At 34.5% G+C, this 21,885-nt stretch overlaps 1 pseudogene; it reads left to right on the top strand.

Annotated features, from left to right (window-relative positions):
• The first annotated feature begins 2,657 nt into the window (after window positions 1–2,657).
• LOC108477700 (glyoxysomal fatty acid beta-oxidation multifunctional protein MFP-a-like) overlaps window positions 2,658–21,885 on the top strand; it is a 38,077-nt pseudogene continuing 18,849 nt past the window's right edge.

The following is a 21,885-nucleotide window of genomic DNA, read 5'->3' on the forward strand; positions in this document are numbered from 1 at the left end:
GCTATTGTTTCATATTTTTAATTCAATTTTCTGTATACGAACCGTCCACCAAAAATGAAAATGGCTTAATTCCCATATTAAATTACCCTAATATATTTAAATATCCAATTGGGACTAAAACACTAATAACATTTGACTTTTATATTTTTTATGATTTAGTCTTTTAAATTAATTAACTATCTTAATGTTAAAATTTTTAACCAAAATTTAATATGACACTAATTACTTTGTAAATATTAAATAATTAATATTTATGGGTTGATACATCAAAATTTGTGGTCCCAAACCACGTTCGACACTATTGGAAAATAAACTATTACACTTTTCTAAGAATACAATGATAATTTACAAATTTACCTTGAGCATTTAATAGTTTACAATAATTTTATTAGTAATAAATCTTTGAATTAAATATTTAAAAATAATATTTTAATTGATAATTTTAAAAATTTTATTTTAATTTATAATTTTAATTGAAAATAAAATTATTTCAAATTTATTTTGCATGTGTTTTTTAAATATAACAATGAATATATAAAATCATGTGTAAAATTTGTTTTGGAATTAATACTATAATGCAACTGATGAAAGAGACAGAGAGAAAACAATAGAAATAAATATAATATGCAAACAACATACTATGTAGATGATTACATATGTATATTAAAAATAAAATTATAAGAAAAATTTATTTTCAAAGAATCAATTGAAATAATAAGAGAGTTAATAGTGGAAAGGATGTAACAACTTTTTGTTTTATGGTTAATAGATTAATTCCTAAATCAAAATAAAATACGGTTAATTTTGTCTTATTTTAACTTATAGCTTTCTTACATTTTATTATGAAAATCACATTGTCATGTATGAGAGAAAGTAATTTTTTTAAAAATTAAATTCTAAAGAAAGTAAAGAAAAAATTAACATTTCAAACATTGGAATCAATTTTAACTAATTAAATTCGAGAAAAATTATCACTTTCTATTATACTAAACGTTACCATAGTTTTTATTGTTGATTATTTTACTTTGACAATGATTGATCCATGATGAAATAAATATATGTTTAATGTTAAATAAGAAATGACTCAAAAAATATGAAATACTGAAAATAATATTTGATTATATAATGGGTAAAATGAACCAATTGTTCTTAAATTTTGTTTAAAATTATATTTTGGTCATTCAACTTTTAAAAGTTGCATAATAGTCATTAAATTATTAAATTGTTACATTTTATCACTCGAAGTTAACTTTCGTTAAAAACATAATATTGCACTTTAATGCAAAGGGGTAATAGCTAATTTGGTCCATAAGATATAGTCAAAAATCATTTTGATATTTTAAAATTTTCTTAACAATTGTAAAAAATTTAAAAGTCTTAAAAATAAATAAAAACTTCATATAAAAATCAATTGTAGCAAGAAAAAATCAAGAATTTTGCAGCTAATTTTTCTACATCCACTCTCATAAAAAACCAACCTTTGAACTTTCACAAAAAAAAAAATTAAATAAAAAAATTAAATACCCATTCACTTAGATCCTAATTGTTTTTTCATTTGCTTTGTTGTTTTATGCTCTCTTCATCTTCATCTTCATTTTCATTTTCATCTTTCTTTGCCTCTTTTTTTTTTCTCTCTTTTCATGCATATTGGTGTCTCTTCCCAGAATATTAATTGAAAGTCAAATCTTAACTTGAAATTTAAGAGGAAAAAATGGCAGGTTTGAATATGATGAAGATCACATTGCATTGTAAATTTAAAAGAAAATCGAATTTCCAAAATTGAAAGTTACTCAAAACCTAATCAATCTAGTAACTGAAGTTATAAAAAGAAATGATATGTTTAGAAAAGAATTATGATATTTTGTAGTATAAATTAAAAGAAAAAAATCAAATTAAAAAAATTGAAACTTATTAAATAACCCAAACAATATAATAGAACATTTTACTCTTCTCTCTTGCTCTATTTTTTCCTTAATTTTTTCTCCATTCTTTTTTCTCATAATTATCAACAAAATCCTACAGACAAATCATTGATGGTAGAAATAATGATTGTCAAGAATGAGAACCGCGATGCAAGCCTATATTTATGAGATATTTATGGGTTAAAACAACTCGAAGTTATTGATGTGATTGAATGTGTACATAGCGAAAATCAAATGAAATTTAGTTTGAAAATTTTAAGATTTTATATAATAAAATTTGCAAGAAAAATTATAAAAATAATTTTGAAATTAAGAAAATTTAAATTTATACATATTTAAATAATTTTATATATTTTTAAAAATTATTTTTTTATTTTTTAGATTTTAATAATTTTTAGTTTAAGATTTTTTAATCTTTTTACAATTATTGTTAAATTCTTTTAAAAATATCAAAATGATTTTTAACTATAATTCAAGGATCAAATTAATTATTAACCTTTTGAATTAAGGTAAAATATTAATTCAAGGAGCAAAAATATAACAATTTAATGATGTTAGTGACTATTATATAATTTTAAAATTAAGTGATGAAAATGTAATTTTAAACTACAATTTACATTATCATTATTTACCATGTATGTACAAATATATGTAAAAATTATGGAGCATAATTATTTCTCTAATAATTAGATCACTTTTTGTGTTGTACTCTCCGCCAGTTGCCGTCCCAAGGGCTTTGACTGAAAACTTTAGCTGATGAAACTCAGTAAAGACCATGGAAGTAAATACATAAATATATATATATAGATAGATAGATAGACAGACTTTGTTGATTACCCCAAAAAATAGAACAGTAGGCAAGGAAAGCTGGAGTAGTGGGAAAATGAAAGGAAAAACCTATTTGGAAGTTGGAGCTGATGGCATGGCTATGATCACCATCAACAACCCACCACTTAATTTGCTCTCTGTTGATGGTTGGTTCTTTCCTTTTTTCTAACTTTGCCATTTCACTAATTCAAGAAAGTGAAGGGTGCCTTTGATTTATGTACATACCCCATTTGTAGATTTCAAAACTTTTAATTGTCTTCTTGATGGTGCCAGTGGCATTTTCTCTCTTAATTTTTCAGTGCTGCTTAGCCTCAAGGACAACACTGAGCAGGCTCTTCTGAGGGATGATGTGAACGCAGTAGTTATTACTGGTAAACTGAAAGTTACAATAGAGTTGTATATTATTTGCCATGGAGATGATATTTAATCATTTGTATGTAACATCTTGAATTATTAAACCAGGTTCAAAAGGGAAATTATATTTTTTTAGCTTTTTTTTATTAACTTTGTTTTTTTTAAACTGCTTTTCTAACAGATTTGATGAAAGTATCATTAAAAAATTAACGGGATGATGTAGAATATTTTTACTAAGATGTAATTTATTACTTAGATAACCCATTAAAATAATTACATGTGAAATTTAATAAAATAAATAAATCATACATGAAATTAAAAAATAACTCTTAATTTAAAGAAAATAAACATAATTATAAGAAAATAAACATAATTATTTAAAAAAGAGTTTCAAAATGAATTCAGTATTTTTATCAAATCTGTTAAAAAACAATTTGAAAAAAAAAAGTTGATAATCAAAAAAGGTTCAAAAATACAATTAGGGCCATTTTGACAAAACATATAAATTTTAGTGGCTAAATTTGTGATTAAATCTTTTTTAAGTCCTTTAAATCTGTTTGATGACGCAAGGACTACGCAACTTGAATTGATCATAGGAAAGCATGGAAAGCTTGGATTTTGGTCAATAGAGTTTGTTACTGACATTTTAGAAGGTACATTTGTACTATTTTGTTATATTGTGTTATCTTCTATAAGGTTTTTCTTCTGGTCTTTTATAAGATCTTTTTATGTTGGTTTCTTAGCTGCCAGAAAACCCTTTGTAGCTGCTATAGATGGCCCTACTTTAGGTGGGGGATTGGAGATTGCATTGGTATGTTTCGAATTCAATTGATACCTCAACCTTTATGTGCTTTATTCATCAATGTTTTGATGATTTACCCGATACCTTCTTAGGCTTGTCATGCCCGTATATCAACCTCATCGGCAGTACTCGGCCTGCCTGAGCTTAGTTATGGAATTCTTCCCGGATTAGGTGGTAAGGCTGTGCTTATGTGGATGTAGATGGTTATTGTTTCATTTTTCCTATGTCTTTACATTGATGCCTTATTTCAGGGACACAGCGTCTGCCACGCCTTGTCGGCCTTCGTAAGGCTCTTGAAATGATCTTGGTATGATCACTCGCTTTGTGTGATTTTATAGGAAGAAATGATCCCTTCTTTTGCTTTGTTTTCTGCTACAATACTTCATAGCCACCCTCTCCTTTTTCTCTTCCTCCAGATGTCAAAATTAGTAAACGGGGACAATGCTCGAGGCATAGGCCTCGTGGACGGTATTTCTTCAGATCTATTGACTACCACAGCTCGTCACTGGGCTAAAGACATTTTAGCGCATAGAAGTCCATGGACTGTTAGTCTTTACAGGACAGACTGGTTAGAGCCCCTACCAGAGGCTAAGATGATGCTTGAGCACGCCAGAGTTAAGTAAAAAAAAACAAGCTCCAAATCTCAAACATCCATTAGTTTGCATTGATGTCATTGAAGAAGGATTAGTGCATGGTCCACGTGCTGCACTCTGGAAGGTACTTCTTTATGATCAGTTTTTGGTTCATATTGCAAATAGTCTTACTGGTGTATAAGATGACATGCTGGCTTTTTCTGGGAATCAAAGGCATTACATGAACTTCGACAATCCGACACTTGTAGGAGTTTAGTCTACTTCTTCTTTGCCCGGCAGAGAACTTCCAAGGTATACAGTCATAGTAGCTGTAGTTCCTGATTATATCTGAAAAAGGTTGTTGCTTCTCGTAGTTTCTTGATATTTTGAGATTTTATCTCATGGAGTCATCCTTCTGGCTAGTCTAGTGCTTATGTTTAATCTAAGTAAACAGGTGCCTGGTATAACTGATATGGGGTTAATACCGAGGAAAGTGAATACGTTTGCTGTTGTTGGTGGAGGAATACTGGGTTCTTCAATAGCAACTGCACTCATTCTTAGTAACTACTCGGTGATATTGAAAGAACTGCATGAAAAGGCCCTGCTGGCCGGAATTGAAAGAGTGAAAGGTGACAAATAACCATTTCTTTAGGTGAATGATTTCCACCCCACCCCTTCCTTTCTGCTGTTATAACTTGCCTCTCTCATTTTTTCTCGTCCCTCCAGTAAATTTGCAAGATCATGTCAAGCAAGGGAAATTGGCCGAAGTAAAGCTTGACAAGATCCTCTCTCTTTGTAAAGGTGTTCTCCACTATGAAGGTTTTAGAGAAGTGGACATGGTCATCGAGGTTTGGTTTTTACAGCATCGGTTTTAAAGTGAAATGCTAAGCTTATGAATTGCAGGAATGAGATAGTGTCGGTTCAATTGAGAGATAAGCATAATACATGATCGATTATATTCTGTTGGTATTTTAGTAAAAAATATGAATCACGGAAAATATGAAACAAAAAAAAATATATTAGAAGCACACTATAATATGTTGTATTGTTCAAATTATATAGCTAAAAAAATAGAAAATATATCCTACTAATACCCGGCCACTTAATTTATCCCTAAAATCATGCCACAAAAATTCCTAAAAACTTAGTCTACAGACCTATACATTATTCAGCAAGTTCAATGCACATTCTCAACACTCCCTTTGTCTTGACTTTAAATCTAAGTTTTGGAAGTGCATTGGTTAACATATCTGCAATTTGATCTTCAATCTTGCAAAAAACCAACTTGATTTCATTAATCTTCTATTTTTCTTTCAAATGATATTCATCAATCCTGTTGTACTAGGCCCTAGGAGCCTATTTAAGACTATATAAGGCCTTGTTTAACATGTAGACTTTCTCCTACTGTCTCTTGACTTGGAATCCCTTGGACTGTTTTTTTTTTTTCTCATTGCTTGAATCCACTTGTCATCCTTCTGAGCTTCTTTAAACTCATCAGACTCAAATCCAACAACATTACACCTTTCATAAATTTCAAATAAAGATATTGTGTCACAAATTGGAACATCATCTATGTTGTCATCAAAGTACTGAGGAGTCTTTAGCAATTGCTTTGCTGTTGACTTATCCTCCATTAGATTTAAAGCAAAACTTTTTGCTTCCATTTTTACTTTGAATACATCTCTACCTTTTGAGTTTTTGATCAAGCACCATTTGTCTTCAAATATGACTTTGAAACCTTTTTCAATTAATTGCCAAACACTAAGAAGATTTTGGTCAATGTTAGGCATATATAGAACATCAGTTATGTGTTTCGAACTTGTTAAACTTTCAATAGTCATTATTCATTTTCCCCTAACTGGAATAAACTCATATTCTTGTTACTCAATAGGTGTTTTTGCCTCTTCATGTTGTTGAGACTTACAGACCCGCTCTATGTGCCCAATTCTGCCACATTTTTTGGATTTGATATCAGGCCTCCACCAACACTTCTTTAACAAGTGATTCGTCTTATTACAATATGAACATGGTGGATATGTCTTCTTGTTGTTATCATTGCTGATCTTATCTTCAATTTTCATGCTTTTGCCTCCTGAATTTTCAAACTTTGCTCGAAAAGCACCATTTACTAATGCTTCTTGTCCCATCTTTCTTTTTTGTTCTGAAGCCTACAATGCTTTCACTAATTCTACCAAGGATATACTTGACAAATCCTTAGATTCTTCTAATGAAGAAATTTTAGACTCATATTTTTCAGGTAAAGTGACAAGAATTATTGCACTATTCGATCATTAGAAAAATCCTTACCCAACAATCTTACCTTATTTACTATGCCCTCCAACTTGTCAAAAAAGTCTTTAATGGTTTCTGTCTCCTTTATTTTCAGCATTGTAAACTCTTTGATCAAATTGAGCACCTGTATATTGTTTGTTCTTTCATTGCCTTAGTATTCTTTCTTGAGGTAGTCCAAAATTTCTTTTACTGACCCTAAATTCATGATTCTTGTAAATATTTTGCTTGAAACAGTAGAGAAAAGACATGCTTTAGCTTTGGACTTCTTTGTCTTCTCTTTGTGAGTATTTATGTAACACCCTAACCCAAATCCATCGTCAAACAAGGTTACGGAGCATTACTAGAGATTTCAAATCAAATAGATAGAAAAAACGAACATTTCATATCATATATTATTCAAGTTAGAAACCAATCGAAATCAAATATATTGTCCCTTATACGAGCCCTCGAGGCCCAAAATACTCATTAGAAACAAGTCGGGACTAGATCGGGTATTCAAAGAATTTTTTAGAAAACATTGAAATTTTTCAAAACTGCAAGGGTCACATAGCCATATGGCCAGGCCGTGTGAATCACACGGCCAAGAGACATGCCTATATCTTAGGCCATGTGGACATTTGAAATAGGGACACACGGCTATGTCCCAGCCCAAGTCCGTGCCTGTGTAACTCTCTGACTTAGGTCATACGACCAAGCCATACGCTCGTGTGCTAGGCCGTGTGAGCATACAGACTTGCATTTTTAAGAAGATACAGGGGACACACGGCCGTATCATTTGGCCATGTTTCACACACGACTGAGACACACGCCCGTGTCTCTACAAGTGTGGACGAAAATAGGCCATTTTTTAAGCCACATCTCTCAACCAATTTGACACTAACCTGAACTCAACATATTGTACATCAACAAGCCATAACAAGGCATTCAAAACAAGCTAAAATCAAGTTTGAAACATGTATTATCACCACATACAACCAATATGCCCTTAGGCACATCAAATGAAAACTTAAAAACATGTCAACCAAGGATCCAAATTTACCTAAATAACCAAATACATATATGTATAATCCCAAATGGTACCAAATACACCACTCTAACAAACATCAATATGATAAGACCACATATATATATGTACATCAAAATATACCAAACACAAGCCATTTAAGTGGCTAATCTCAACAAAACACTTATATGCCAACATAGGCCAAAATAACCTATACATGTCATTATAACCAAATTTAATTATCTGAAAGTACCAAAAGAGCCGATGGATAGTGTGAAATAGCTCCAACAAGCTTCTAACCCGAACGAGCTTCTGAATTACTATAAAACACGAACAATAACACGAAGTAAGCATTTAAGCTTAGTAAATTCGTATAACAAAGAAATTAACTTACCATTTAATCACATTTAAGGTAAGTATACAAAACATATCTAAGCCAATTTGGCCAAAAGCCTAAACACATATCCTCAACATGTTAGCCATGTAAAACACATATAATAGCCAATAAATATGGATGAACATAACTACTAAGAAAGTTTCATATTATGATCCATTTCATGTTTCAATATATCATCTAATATCATTTCCATGTATTTCATGTATGTACCTTTACTAGTTCGTATCGAACTCATATTGTTTCATAACAAAACATTTCCCGTTGAACCATTTAAAATATTGTTGGATACACGGGTAGTACACACGAGGTGTACTGAATTGTAATCCGTCGATTCATGTACATATATGCTTAAACGAGGTATGCTCTCACGAGCTGTGAATCGGTAAGCTCATACGAGCTGAAAATTGGTAAGCTCTCATGAGCTGCAAATCAGGAAGCTCATACGAGCTGTGGTGTGTCCACAACACATATAGAACCCTAACCAAATCGGTAACCATAATGACATGTCATTTGTATCCTACGAATTGCTAAGGTTCAAATGGGACTCGTAATCGTCGGATATGAAATCGGTATTTACACATGGCAATTATATAAATTACATACCTATAATTCAATTTAAAACATATAAATATACAATTTAGTTACACGAACTTGCCTCGATATGTGTACGTAGATACGGAGGCAACTAATCTGATATTTTCTCTTTACCTCAATCTAACTCTGTACGAGGTCTGAAAGGATCTATATGAATGAATTAAACTCATTTTAATATAATTCTCATTCAATTTAATCTAACATGGAAATTTTGGCTAAATTACCATTTTTCCCTATACTTTTAATTCCTTTGTAATTGAGTCCCTAGGCTCAAAAAATGAATTTTATGCAATTTAATCCTTACTTAAGCCAAGCCAATTTTTATACATATTAATAGTAGCCCATGTAATTCATAATTTCACAAATTTTACCATAAATATATCACCTTTTTCAATTTAACCACTAATTGATTATTTCACCAAAAATTTATTTACAAAAGTTGTTTATCTATCAACAATCGTTCATTTTCTATCATCAAACTTCAAAAATCAAGTATGTTCATCAATAGAAAAACCCTAATGCTTGAATAGTTTTACAAATTAATCCTCAGGCTAGCTAGATTAAACTACAACAATCCCAGAAACATAGAAATTATAAAAAACGAAACAAAAATACATGCCTAATTGAGAAAAATAAGCTTGCCTAAATTTTAAGTTTCCATGGCTAGGTTTTCTTTTCTTTTTTTTTCTTTTTAATTTGGTGGAAGATGATGATAATAGTTTATTTTATTTATTATAACTTTAATCACTAATTTCTAAAATTAACCTTGATAATTCATCCAATTTCCAATAATGACTATTCATGCTTATCCATTAACAACTTTAATGGCTAATTACTATAAAAGGACTTCCAATTTAAAATTCTATAGCTATTTAGCTATTAGAAACAACTGTTACACTTTACACAATTTAGTCCCTTTTATCAAATTAAGTATGTAAACAGTAAAATTTCTTAATGAAATTTTTATAGGGTATTTCTATCATACAGTAGACCCTAAAATAATAATAAAATAAATTTTTCTGACTTTAGATTTGTGGTCCCAAAACCACTGTTCCGATTTCACTACAAACGGGCTGTTACAAGTCTCCCCCTTAAAGGAATTTTCGTCCCCGAAATTACCAGTAAAGAGATTCAGATATTGCTTTCTCATAGTTTCCTTAGGTTTACTCTATTCCATGTCACTACCAGAGAACTTTTATTGAAGCTACATTTTTATTTCTCAATTCTTTCACCTCTCATGCCAGAATTTTGATCGGTTCTTCACTGTATGTCATGTCAAGCTAAATCTTGACATCCGTTGGGGAGATAACATGTGAAGGGTCAGACTAGTATCTTGTAACATAGACATGTGAAAGACATTGTGAATCCTTTCTAATTCTGAAGATAAAGCTAATCGATACGCAACAGGTCTGATTTTTTCAGTAATTTCATATGGCCTAATAAATCGCAGACTTAGCTTTCCTTCACGACCGAGCTGAAGAACTTTCTTCCAGGGCAAAATTTTTAGAAATACCCTATCACCGACTTGAAACTCTATTTCTTTGCGTTTAAGATCTGTATAAGATTTCTAACGATCTGAAGCTGCTTTTAACCTATCTCAAATCACGTTCACTTTTTCCTCAGAATCACGAATCAAATCAACCCCGTGTATCTTTTTTCACTGAGCTTAGTCCAATATAATGGAGTTCGGCATTTGCGACCACACAGAGCCTCATACGTTGCCATCTTTATGTTCAACTGAAAACTATTATTATATGCGAATTCAACTAACGATAAGTACTTTTCCCAGTTACCTTCAACTCTAAAATACAACATCGAAGCATATCTTCAAGAATTTGAATCACACGCTTGGACTAACCATCAGTCTAAGGGTGAAATGCAGTGCTAAAATGTAGTCGCGTACCCAGAGCTTCTGGTAACTTTTTCCAGAATCAAGATGTGAACTGCGAATCTCTATCCGAAATAATAGAGACTGGTACTCCGTGTAGTCTGACAATATCTGAAACATATTACACTGCTAATTTGTCAAGTGAGAAATCTATACGTATTGGAATAAAATATGCAGACTTCGTCAAACGATCGACGATAACCCAAATGGCATCTTTCTTTTTCGAAGATAGGGGTAACCTCGATACAAAATCCATAGTAACTCTATCTCATTTCCACTCATGTATCATCACTAGCTATAACAATCCTCAACGTACCTGATGTTCAGCTTAACTTGCTGACATATCGAACATCTAGATGCAAAATCAGAAATATTACGTTTCATTCCCAACCACCAGTACATCTATATCAAATCATTGTACATTTTATTACTCCTCGGATGACAGACAAGCTACCACTATGAGCTTCGTGCAAAATTTTCTGTATAAGCTTTGGATTCTTTGGTACACAAACTCTACCTTTGAATAATAAACAATCATCAAGTCCTAACTGAAATTCTGAATCAGAAGTCGACTCACACTGTACCCGTTTAACTTATATCTCACTATCACATTTTTGAGCTTTGTAGATCTATTGTAAAAAATGTTAGTTCAGCTTTTAACTAAGCTAGCATCGAGCCATCATCAGATAGTGATAGTCGGGTATTCATCGTTCGCAGAACAAACAAGGATTTTCTACTCAAAGCATCAGCCACTACATTTGCTTTTTCCGGATGATAATCAATAATTAACTCATAATCTTTCAATAGCTTAAGTCATTTACGCTGTCTTAGATTCAAATCTTTCTGCGACACCAAATACTTTAAACTCTTGTGATCGGTAAATATATGACATATTTCACCGAACAAATGATGTCGCCAAATTTTCAACGCAAAAACAATAGCTACCAACTATAAGTCATGTGTCGAATAGTTCTTTTCATGTGGTTTTAACTGTCTGGAAGCATAAGCTATTACTTTACCTTTTTGCATCAAAACACAGCCTAATCTGTTCAATGACACATCACTGAAAATCACAAATTCCTTACCCGATTTAGGCTGAACCAGAACTGGTGCTTTGGTCTGTCGTAACCATTTTTTTGAAAAACGAAAATCGACTTGGATTTTGAAAATGAAAACAAAAAAACGAGAGTCGCCACCGATCCTTTTTGACGAGGTGTGATCAGGTCACCTCGTAAAAGTGGTTGTTTTTAATAGATAGTTTGATTTATTTAAACAACAATTTTGGTCTACGCAAATCAAGAAAACAGGTTCGGGAGTCGGTTACGCACGAGGAAGGATTAGCACCCTCGATACGCCCAAAAATTGGTAGCTAGTTGATTAATTAGTGTCTTAGTGTCGAAAATTTAGAAACTTAAAAGAATTTTGAAATACGATCCCTCTTTTATAAAAAGTTCAAGTGTTAAAGACCTTCTCGTCTCAAAATATGAAATGTCACATCCAGTGAGTTAGGACACGACATCTTGAATTTTTGAGAGCGAGCTTACCTTTTATATAAAACTTACGTATTTTAATTTGTTAGAACGGTATTCGATTATTTAGAGTAAGCGAGAAAAATCGAAACCCAGTAAGTTAGGGTACGTTTTCCTGAGTTCTCAAACACTGAATATTGCCTTTATTTCAAAACAAATTCTTATTTCAAGATGACAAAATGTCATACCCGGTAAGTTAGGGCACAACACTTCGCATCTTCGAGAATAAGCATTTTTCAAAACCCGTATAGCGATTTAAAAGGTATTCCGTTATTTAAGTTAAATGAGAAAAATCAAAACCCAGTAAGTTAGGGCACAATTATCTCGATTTACCAAATACGGAATATCACTTTTATGAAAGAATTAGTTTTAAGGCATTGAGTAAAAGCATAATGTAATTTATAGTAATACATAAAAGCAGATTATGATATTAATAATAATGTATAATAATGAGTGATAGTAACGAGTAATTATGAAAGGATGACATAGAATCAAGGTTAGTAATACGTAAATATAAACGAATGCATGAGAAAAATGAAATGATCAAATACATAAGTAATTTGACGAATGAATAAATATAAAGATGGCGAAATAAAATGACAATGATAGCGATAATAATGATACAAAAGTGCATACATATACGTATCAAGGTACCTATGTAACAATAAAAGCAATAAGAAATAAAAACATATATAAATAATAGTACAATATTAAAAGACACATATGCATGGTATATATAAAAATGTATACTGAAATAAAATTACATAGTATATATATGTTAGTAATGATAATTATGATGATACAAATAATGAATGATTTAAGGTTTGAAAGAATTTACAAAGGTATAAATAAATAGGTGACTTAAACGATAATAATAAGAATAATGATATATAAGTGACATAAGTACGCTAAAATACGTATATATATATTTTAAATTAGTTAGTATAAAAGCAATAGCATATAGGTAATTACATATAAAGAGGGTTATAGTAATAAAAGTAATAATGCAATAATGATAACGGTGAGAGGTATAATAGTAATTATAATAAAATGCAAAAATAATGATAATAATAATAAAACATTACATAAACATATGGAAAATAAATATATGATAAAATCAAATATATATACATAACATATAATGTAATACAAAACAAAATACACATAATATATTAAAACATATACATGACATACATAATATACATGGTAGATCATAATATGACATTTACAATGTATAAAAATTATAACAAAATGATATACATGATACGATATTAATTTACACAGCATAATATGAAGTATAATATATAAATATATATTAAAAGTATGTATATATGACACAAATGTATTAACAAAACAATAATATCAAAGCTAATAATAACAATAATATATAAATGTATAAGTATATATATTAAAGATATATAATAAAACATATATTAATATTAATAATAAATATAGAGGTAAGGATAGACATAACAAAATGTACATAATAGAGTATTTGAATATGTATAATACCTAAAAGATATATTAGGAACAATAATAATATATATAAAACAACTATAAAATATATATGTAATATTAATTTAAAAATGTCTAAATAATAATAAGATATGCTAAAAATAATAATACAAGAAAGGTAAAATAGAATAATGAATAATATTAAAATAACAAAGAGTAAAATAATATAGAAACAAGATTAAATATAAAGAAGGGACTAAATTCGGCACACATATTAAGTTTTGGGGCCGATTTTAAAATAAATATGAAAGAAGGGACCCCATTGAATGCGCGCGCGACTGCAGAGGATCAAAAGGGTAATTTGCCCGCACCCTTAAAACGACGTCGCAGGAGGGAGGATTAAATCACAAAACGTGATGAATTTTAAAGCCAATTTGAAAGAAATAAAAAGCTAATTGCAAAACGTGTGAAAAGCGGAAGGACCGCGCGCGTAATTAAACCATCATACGAAAACGCGCGGATCCTGAGGCGGGTCAGAGCCGGTTCTCGGGTCAGGGTAGCTAAACGGCGTCGTTTTGGGCTTATGGGTGCCGACCAAAACGGCGCCGTTTTGTATCATCTATATAAGTTAAAATTTTTTCTTTGAAATCATTTTTGTTGTTTGTTTCTAAAAAAAAACTAAGCCTTTTCTTCGTGTTCTCTGTAGGTTCGAGCTCGGTTAGCGCTCCGGCGGTCTTCCACCGTCCTCTGCCGCGTCTCCGGGGCCGACGACCACCGTACACGGCGGTCGAAGGTAAAAAATTTTCCTTTTCTTGTTTTTAAGTGTGTTTCCTTTGTTTATATTGTATATTTATACTTTTATAAGGGCATTTAATAGGTAGATTTGGCTATGAAATAACAATAAAAAAGGGAAAGTAAACGAATCACCTTGTGCCTATGGCTTCTGTTTCTGAGGGCTTTTAGTTTTTTTGATGCTGTTTCTCTTTTCTTTTGATGGATAATATTGTTGTTTTTCTTGCTAGAAAAATTGAATGCTTTATTTGTATCTAAAAAAAATTGCCGAGAGACCCAATGGTTTTCTGCTCGGTCTTTTATATCTATTACATTTTTCTATTTTTGCTTAATATCTGTCTATTCCTTCACTTAATGCTTGCAGGTGCAGAGGCGGTGGAGCAGAGGCCACTTGTTGTCGACGTGACTGGAGGCGGTGGGATAGGGTTTCTTAGTTTAGGTTTTTTTCTTTTTTTTTTATTTTGTGTTTGGGCTATGGGTATTTGGGCTGTAATGGACTTGGGTTAATGGGTTTAGTGTGGGTATTTAGGGCCCAAAATTGGGCTTGTACAACTGCCCCTCTTTGCTTGTTGTCGTGTAACGAGAACAGAGCAAAGACTTAAGAAAGACCAATTTTGCCCGGTCTCATTTGTGTCTGGACTTGTTTAGCGCTCCTTTTCTCCAGGTAGCTTCATCCTAATCCACTGCATCTTCAGGGAAATAAGACTTGTGACTTCAGTTAACTCTACTGAAACTTCAAGAGGATCTGCTGTGGCTTGGATCAACTCCACTGCTGTTTCAGGGAGAAGACATTTGATTTTCAGCCTATTACCCTACTGCTTAGGGGTTCAAGGTCTGTAAATTCGGCTTGCTACCCTACTTCTTAGGGTGATAAGATCTTATGAACGTCATCTTGTTACCCTACTGCTTAGAGAGTTAAAGCTCGTCGCCTTCGATCTGTTTCCCTACTGCTTAGGGCGATAATATCTATAAACTTCAGCTTGTTACCCTACTGCTTAGGGGGTTAAAGCTTGGTGGTTTGAATCTATTTCACTGCATTCGAGGAGGCAAGATTCGATGTATTTGATCTGCTCAACTGCAACCTCAGGGAGGCAAGATCTGTGATTTTCGGTCAATTCCACTGAAACTTCAAGGAGATCTTCTGTAGCTTTAATCAATTCCACTGAAACTTCAAGGAGATCTGCTGTGGCTTCAGCCGCTACAACGCCATTGAGAAGATATTTGATTTTCAGCCTGGTACCCTACTGCCTAGGGGTTTAAGGCTTGTCATCATTGATCTGTTTCCCTACTGCTTAGGGGTTTAGATCTGTAAATTCAACCTGTTACCCTACTGCTTAGGGGTTTAAAGTTTGAAAATTTGGCTTGTTACCCTATTGCTTAGGGGGTTGAAGCTCATCACTTTCGATCTGTTTCCCTACTGCTTAGGGGGTAAGATCTGTAAATCTTCAGTCTGCTCCACTGCGACTTCAGGGAGATGAGACTTGTTGGATTCGATCTGTTTCGCTCAGACTTCAGAAAAATAGGATTCACTGGATTTGATTTGTTCCACGTAACTTCAGGGAGACGAGATCTGTAATTTTCAGCCTATTACCCTACTGCTTAGGGGGTTAAGGTCTGTAAATTTAACCTGTTACCCTACTGCTTAGGGGTTTAAGGCTTGGTGAATTCACTGATTCTAGGGACATGACCTGTAGAATCAGTTCCATGTATTTATGCTTATGCCAAAGAATTAGAATGATATGATCAAAGTGAATCAAATGCTCCTAATTAGATGTATTATGAATGATCTATGAATGTATGGGTGCAACATGTGGCGAGCGTGATTCCCTTTTAATGTTTAGGTTGCTATTGCTCTTTGTTCATTAAGGTTCTTTCTCTGAAAAGGTACTCTGTCTTCTTGTTCAGCTCAAATTTTGAACAGAAAACCCGAAGAGGTGGTCTCAATTTATACTCTTTCTTCTTAGAAACTTCCAATCTTTGAGTTTGGTTAGTTCTAAATAATAGTCCTGTTTCAGGTTCCTGTACTATTTAGAAACTTTCAGAGTAATATGCAGAATTCTTTTTGCGAAAATAGCTTTAGTCCATTAATCATCATTTCAATGCAAAATGCTTGAAAAAAAATCATAACAATGACAAAACTGAAATTTATCAGAAACAACATTTGAAGGGAATAGATTAATCACAGTCAATAAACATTGCTGGAATACAAAATGAATAAAAGGGAATAGGTGCCCTAGATATCGCAGCGTGAGTTTCTCTGTACTGACTTCTTGAGGACTCTTTTTTTTGCCCAATATGTGTTTAGGGGATCTAGAGTACTCTTGCAGATGCCCCAAGATGTAACATCTCTCCTCCTTGTTAATTTAGGTACCATAAGACCATCGCATGCCCCACCTTTGATCAAAATTTGAATCGCCCTTTACGGGTTTTCAATTCAAAATCCCTTTGGTCTCAAGGTGCTCTTTGCGAGTTTTCACCCTGGCTTCTCCTCTTTTTTTTTTTTTTTTAGGCGAAGTATTTCTTAACTGAGTCCGAATTCATGGGATTGGATAAGGTCTTGCCATCCATTTCAGCCAATATCAATGCTCCGCCAGAAAAGGCTTTCTTCACCACATAAGGCCCTTCCCAATTCGGCATCCATTTTCCTCTAAAGTCTTTTGTATGGGCAGGATCTTTTTCAGTACTAGGTCTCTCTCGTGGAACTCTCTGGGACGAACCTTTTTGTTGTAAGCTCGCATCATTCGCTTTTGGTACATCTGACCATGGCGAATAGCCCGTAGCCTCTTTTCTTCAATCAAATTCAACTGATCATATCGGGACTGGATCCATTCTGCTTCATTCAACTTTACTTCTAACAAAACTCTAAGAGAAGGAATCTCGACCTCGATAGGTAAAACTGCCTCCATTCCATAGACTAATGAGAAAGGCGTTGCCCCAGTAGAAGTTATGATAGACGTTCAATAAGCATAGAGGGCGAATGGTAGCTTCTCATGCCAATCTTTATAAGTTTCTGTCATCTTTCCTACAATCTTCTTGATGTTCTTATTGGTCGCTTGATCGCACTGCTCATCTTCTAGCGTCTGATGACAAGTTGTGGTGTCTGATCTTGAACTGACTGCAGACATCCGTTATCGTGTTATTGTTCAAATTCAATGCATTGTCAGATATGATCCTTTCCGGCATTCCATATCGACAGATGATTTCCTTTTTCAGGAACTTGCTAACTGCTGATTTAGTGACATTGGCATATGAAGTGGCCTCCACCCATTTGGTGAAATAATCGATGACCACAAAGATAAAACGATGCCCATTTGAAGCTTTTGGAGAAATTGGCCCAATCACATCCATGCCCCACGTCGAGAAAGGCCATGGCGAAGTCATGACATGCAGAGGTGAGGGAGGTACATTAATCTTGTCTCCATTGATTTGGCACTTATGACATCTTTTGGCGTAGTTAATACAGTCTCCTTCCATGGTGGACCAATAATAACCGAACATCATAATTTGCCTGGCCATTGTAAAACCATTAGCATGTGTCCCGCAGACGCCCTCATGGACTTCCTCCAAGATTTTCTTGGCCTCAATAGCGTCTACACATCTTAACAGTACCTGATCCTTTCTTCTTTTGTATAGGATCTCCCCGTCTAAGACATAGTTACTGGCCAGTCTTCTCAACGTTCTTTTGTCGTTTTCAGTAGCTTGGTCGGGGTACTCACGATTCTTCACATATCGTAGGATATCGTGGTACCAGGGGTGATCATAATTTTCCTCTTCTTCTTCGAGGTTGTAACAATGAGCCGGGGCCTCGTAAATGCTCATTTGGATTGGTTTCACATCCTCTGGTTGGTTCACCTTAATCATAGAAGCTAAAGTTGCTAGGGCATCAGCCACCTGATTTTCTTCTCGTGAGAGGTAGTAGAAGAAAATATCATCCAACTCTTTAATTAACTCAAGGATTAACCTCCGGTAATTGATCAATTTGGGGTCTCTTGTCTCCCATTCACCTTTGAGTTGATAAATCACTAGGGCAGAATCTCCATATACCTCTAACACCTTGATTTTACATTCTATGGCCACACTTATTCCCATGATGCATGCTTCGTATTCTGCCATATTGTTCGTGCAGTCAAAATCCAATTTACTAGTGAATGGATAATGATCTCCGTTCGGGGACACCAAAATTGCCCCGATTTCGTTACTCACAGCATTTGATACTCCGTCAAAATTTAGCTTCCAAGGGTGACCTTCTTGAGGGTCTTCTTCAGTGGTTGCTACGCACATTAGATCTTCATTTGGGAAATCAAAGTTCAGAGGCTCGTAGTCCTCTAGGGCTCTGCTGGCTAGGAAATCTACTATCGCACTCCCTTTTACGGCCCTCTGGTTCACATAGACTATATCGAATTCAGAAAGTAGAATTTGCCATCGGGCCATTCTCCCGTTCAAGGCAGTCAACTCCATCAAGTATTTCAGAGGATCTATTGTAGAGATCAGCCAAGTTGTATAGTACAACATGTATTGTCTCAGTCTTCGGGTTGTCCAGATCAAGGCACAGCACAACTTTTCAATGAACGAGTATCTCGTCTCACACTCAGTAAACTTTTTACTGAGGTAATATATCGCTCTTTCTTTCCTTCCCGATTCATCGTGTTGGCCAAGCACGCATCCCATAGAATTTTCAAATACCGTCAAATACAGTATCAAAGGCTTATCTGGATTAGGTGGTGTCAACACTGGGGCATTAGACAAATATTGCTTAACTTTGTCAAAATTCTTCTGGCATTCCTCATTCCAACCACCAGGGTTATGTTTCTTAAGGAGACGGAATATGGGGTCACATTTCTCGGTTAGTTGTGAAATAAACCGAGCGATGTAATTTAGTCTTCCTAGGAATCCTCAAACTTCCTTCTGAGTACGTGGTAGAGGTAACTCTTGTATGGCTTTGACTTTGTCTGGGTCAATCTCAATCCCTTTTCCACTGACCACGAATCCTAGCAGTTTTCCTGACCTAGCTCCGAAGGTACATTTTGCGGGATTGAGTTTCAACTGGAATTTTTTCAACCTTAAAAATAATTTCCTCAAGACTTGCACATGCTCTTCTTCTGTCCAAGATTTGGCGATCATGTCGTCGACATAGACTTCAATTTCTTTATGCATCATATAGGGTTACCATGGCTCTCTGATATGTTGCTCCCGCATTTTTCAATCTGAACGCATTACTTTATAGCAAAAGGTTCCCCACATGGTCACAAATGTAGTTTTATTCACGTCTTCAGGATGCATCTTGATCTAATTGTACCCCGAGAAACCATCCATGAAGGAGAAGAGTGAGTAACCTGCCGTGTTGTCCATTAAGGTGTCGATATGAGGCAACGGGAAATTATCTTTCAGGCTGGCCTTGTTTAAGTCTCTGTAGTCTACACACATCCGTACGTTTCCATCTTTTTTAGGGACGGGGACGATGTTGGCTACCCATTCCGAGTACTTAACTACTTGTAAGAAACCAGCATCAAATTGCTTCTTGACCTCCTCTTTTATCTTCAACAGAACATCGGGCCACATCCTTCGAAGCTTTTGCCGAACTGGCTTGCATTCTACTTTGATGGGGAGCCTGTGTACCACAATGTCAGTACTTAGCCCAGGCATATCCTGATATGACTATGCGAAGACATCCTTGAACTCTTGGAGTAACTCAATAAGGTCCCGCTTTGTCTCTATGGTGATGCAAGCTCCGATCTTTACTTCTCTCCTTTCTAGTTCATCTCCCAAGTTCACGACTTCTACGGTCTCTTTATGGGGTAGACTCTGTTTCTCCTCGTGTTCTACCATCCTTAACAAATCAGGGGATAAGTTACAGTCTCTGTCATCCTCAAAGTCTTGGGATCCCTCTAGACACATATCTCGCTCAAAAGGAGATTCTGAATTAGTAGTAACGTCACTCGCATCATTGATATCTGAAGACCTGTTGTAGGTGTGAAGGAAGATGCAAAGAGCAAGATAATCTAAGAACAATGATATGTGTGGTATGATCATGAATGAAAGAATAAAAGAATATTTGCACGGAATAAGTCAAAAGGATGCATTTCATTGAAATAACGATTTCGAATATAAGCCTATTTCACAAAAGGACACTTGTTACTCCTAGGCCTAGAGCAATAAGTGTGTTTTAAACATTACTCTGAGTTAGTTCTAAAGATTACAGGAATCTCTTCCGCAGTCCAATTATTCAGAACACTTCCCGGCTCATAGGGGCGAATGCCTGACAAATTCTCTACCCCCGTCCCTTCTTCATATGTGGCGTGGATGTCCAAACTCTCCATCATTCCTTCCAAGATTTCCTTTCCCGACGTCCTCCGCTCAGAATGAATGACCCCTCCAGACACAAAAGTCTTCGATATATGGGGGAAGATCATTGGTTCCCATTCGATTTCTCCCCCGCTCAATCGCGCTCTCCTTCTTTCTTGCTTCTTCTCAAGTTCCTTCTTTCTTTGTTTCATGTTCGGCTTAAACCCTAACCCAAAATGGTCTTGTTTGTCCTTCATCATTGGTACATTAATCCTTCCCTGGAGGTATCTCCCGAGTCTTCTTTCGGGTAGAGCCCCTTTTCCAATAGTTAGCCTTAGTCCCATTCTTGTAGTCTCAGATAACCTGGGCATTGGGATCTTATTTCCTTCGATGATGAACGTCGCATTCACAAACTCTAAAGATCGAAAAGAGCACTCGATTGCTTCATCATTTGCTTCCAGATATGGGGCATCACTGGTTATTGCCGCGATGATGTCCTCTTCAGCATTGATTGTTACTAATCGACCTTCGGTCACTAATTTCAACTTTTAATGCAGCGATGAAGGGACTGCCCCCACCGAGTGTATCCACGGTCTCCCCAATAAGCAATTATACGAAGGCTTAATGTCCATGACCAAGAAATCTACCTCGTATGTGCTTGGCCCGATTAAGAGGGGTATTTTAATTCTCCCCATTACCTTCCTTTCCGTGCTATCAAATGATCTCACTACATTTTGGCATGTCTTCATATGGGAACTATCCACTGGCAACCTACTCAGCGTAGATAGGGGTAGGACATTCAGTGTAGACCCATTGTCAATCAATACCACCGGTAACGTGTACCCTTTACAGTGAGTCGTAATGTGCAAAGCTTTAGTTGATCCTCGGCCCCCTGGCGGTACCTCATCGTCATTGAAGAATATGAAGTTGTCGGCACTTATATTGTTGACTAAGCGGTCCAGTTTGTTTACAGAGATATCGTTAGCAACATAAGTTTCATTCAGCACCTTCATCAATGCGCTGCGATGGGTTTCGGAACTTAAAAGTAAGGCCAGTACCGATATATGCGTTGGCTGTTTGTGCAACTGTTCTACGACACTATATTTGCTGTGCTTTAGGAATTTTAAGAATTCCTTGGCTTCTTTTTCAGTCACTGATTCATTAACAGTTGGTTC

Source organism: Gossypium arboreum, chromosome 12 (genome assembly GCF_025698485.1).
Source record: "Gossypium arboreum isolate Shixiya-1 chromosome 12, ASM2569848v2, whole genome shotgun sequence".
Taxonomy (NCBI): domain Eukaryota; kingdom Viridiplantae; phylum Streptophyta; class Magnoliopsida; order Malvales; family Malvaceae; genus Gossypium; species Gossypium arboreum.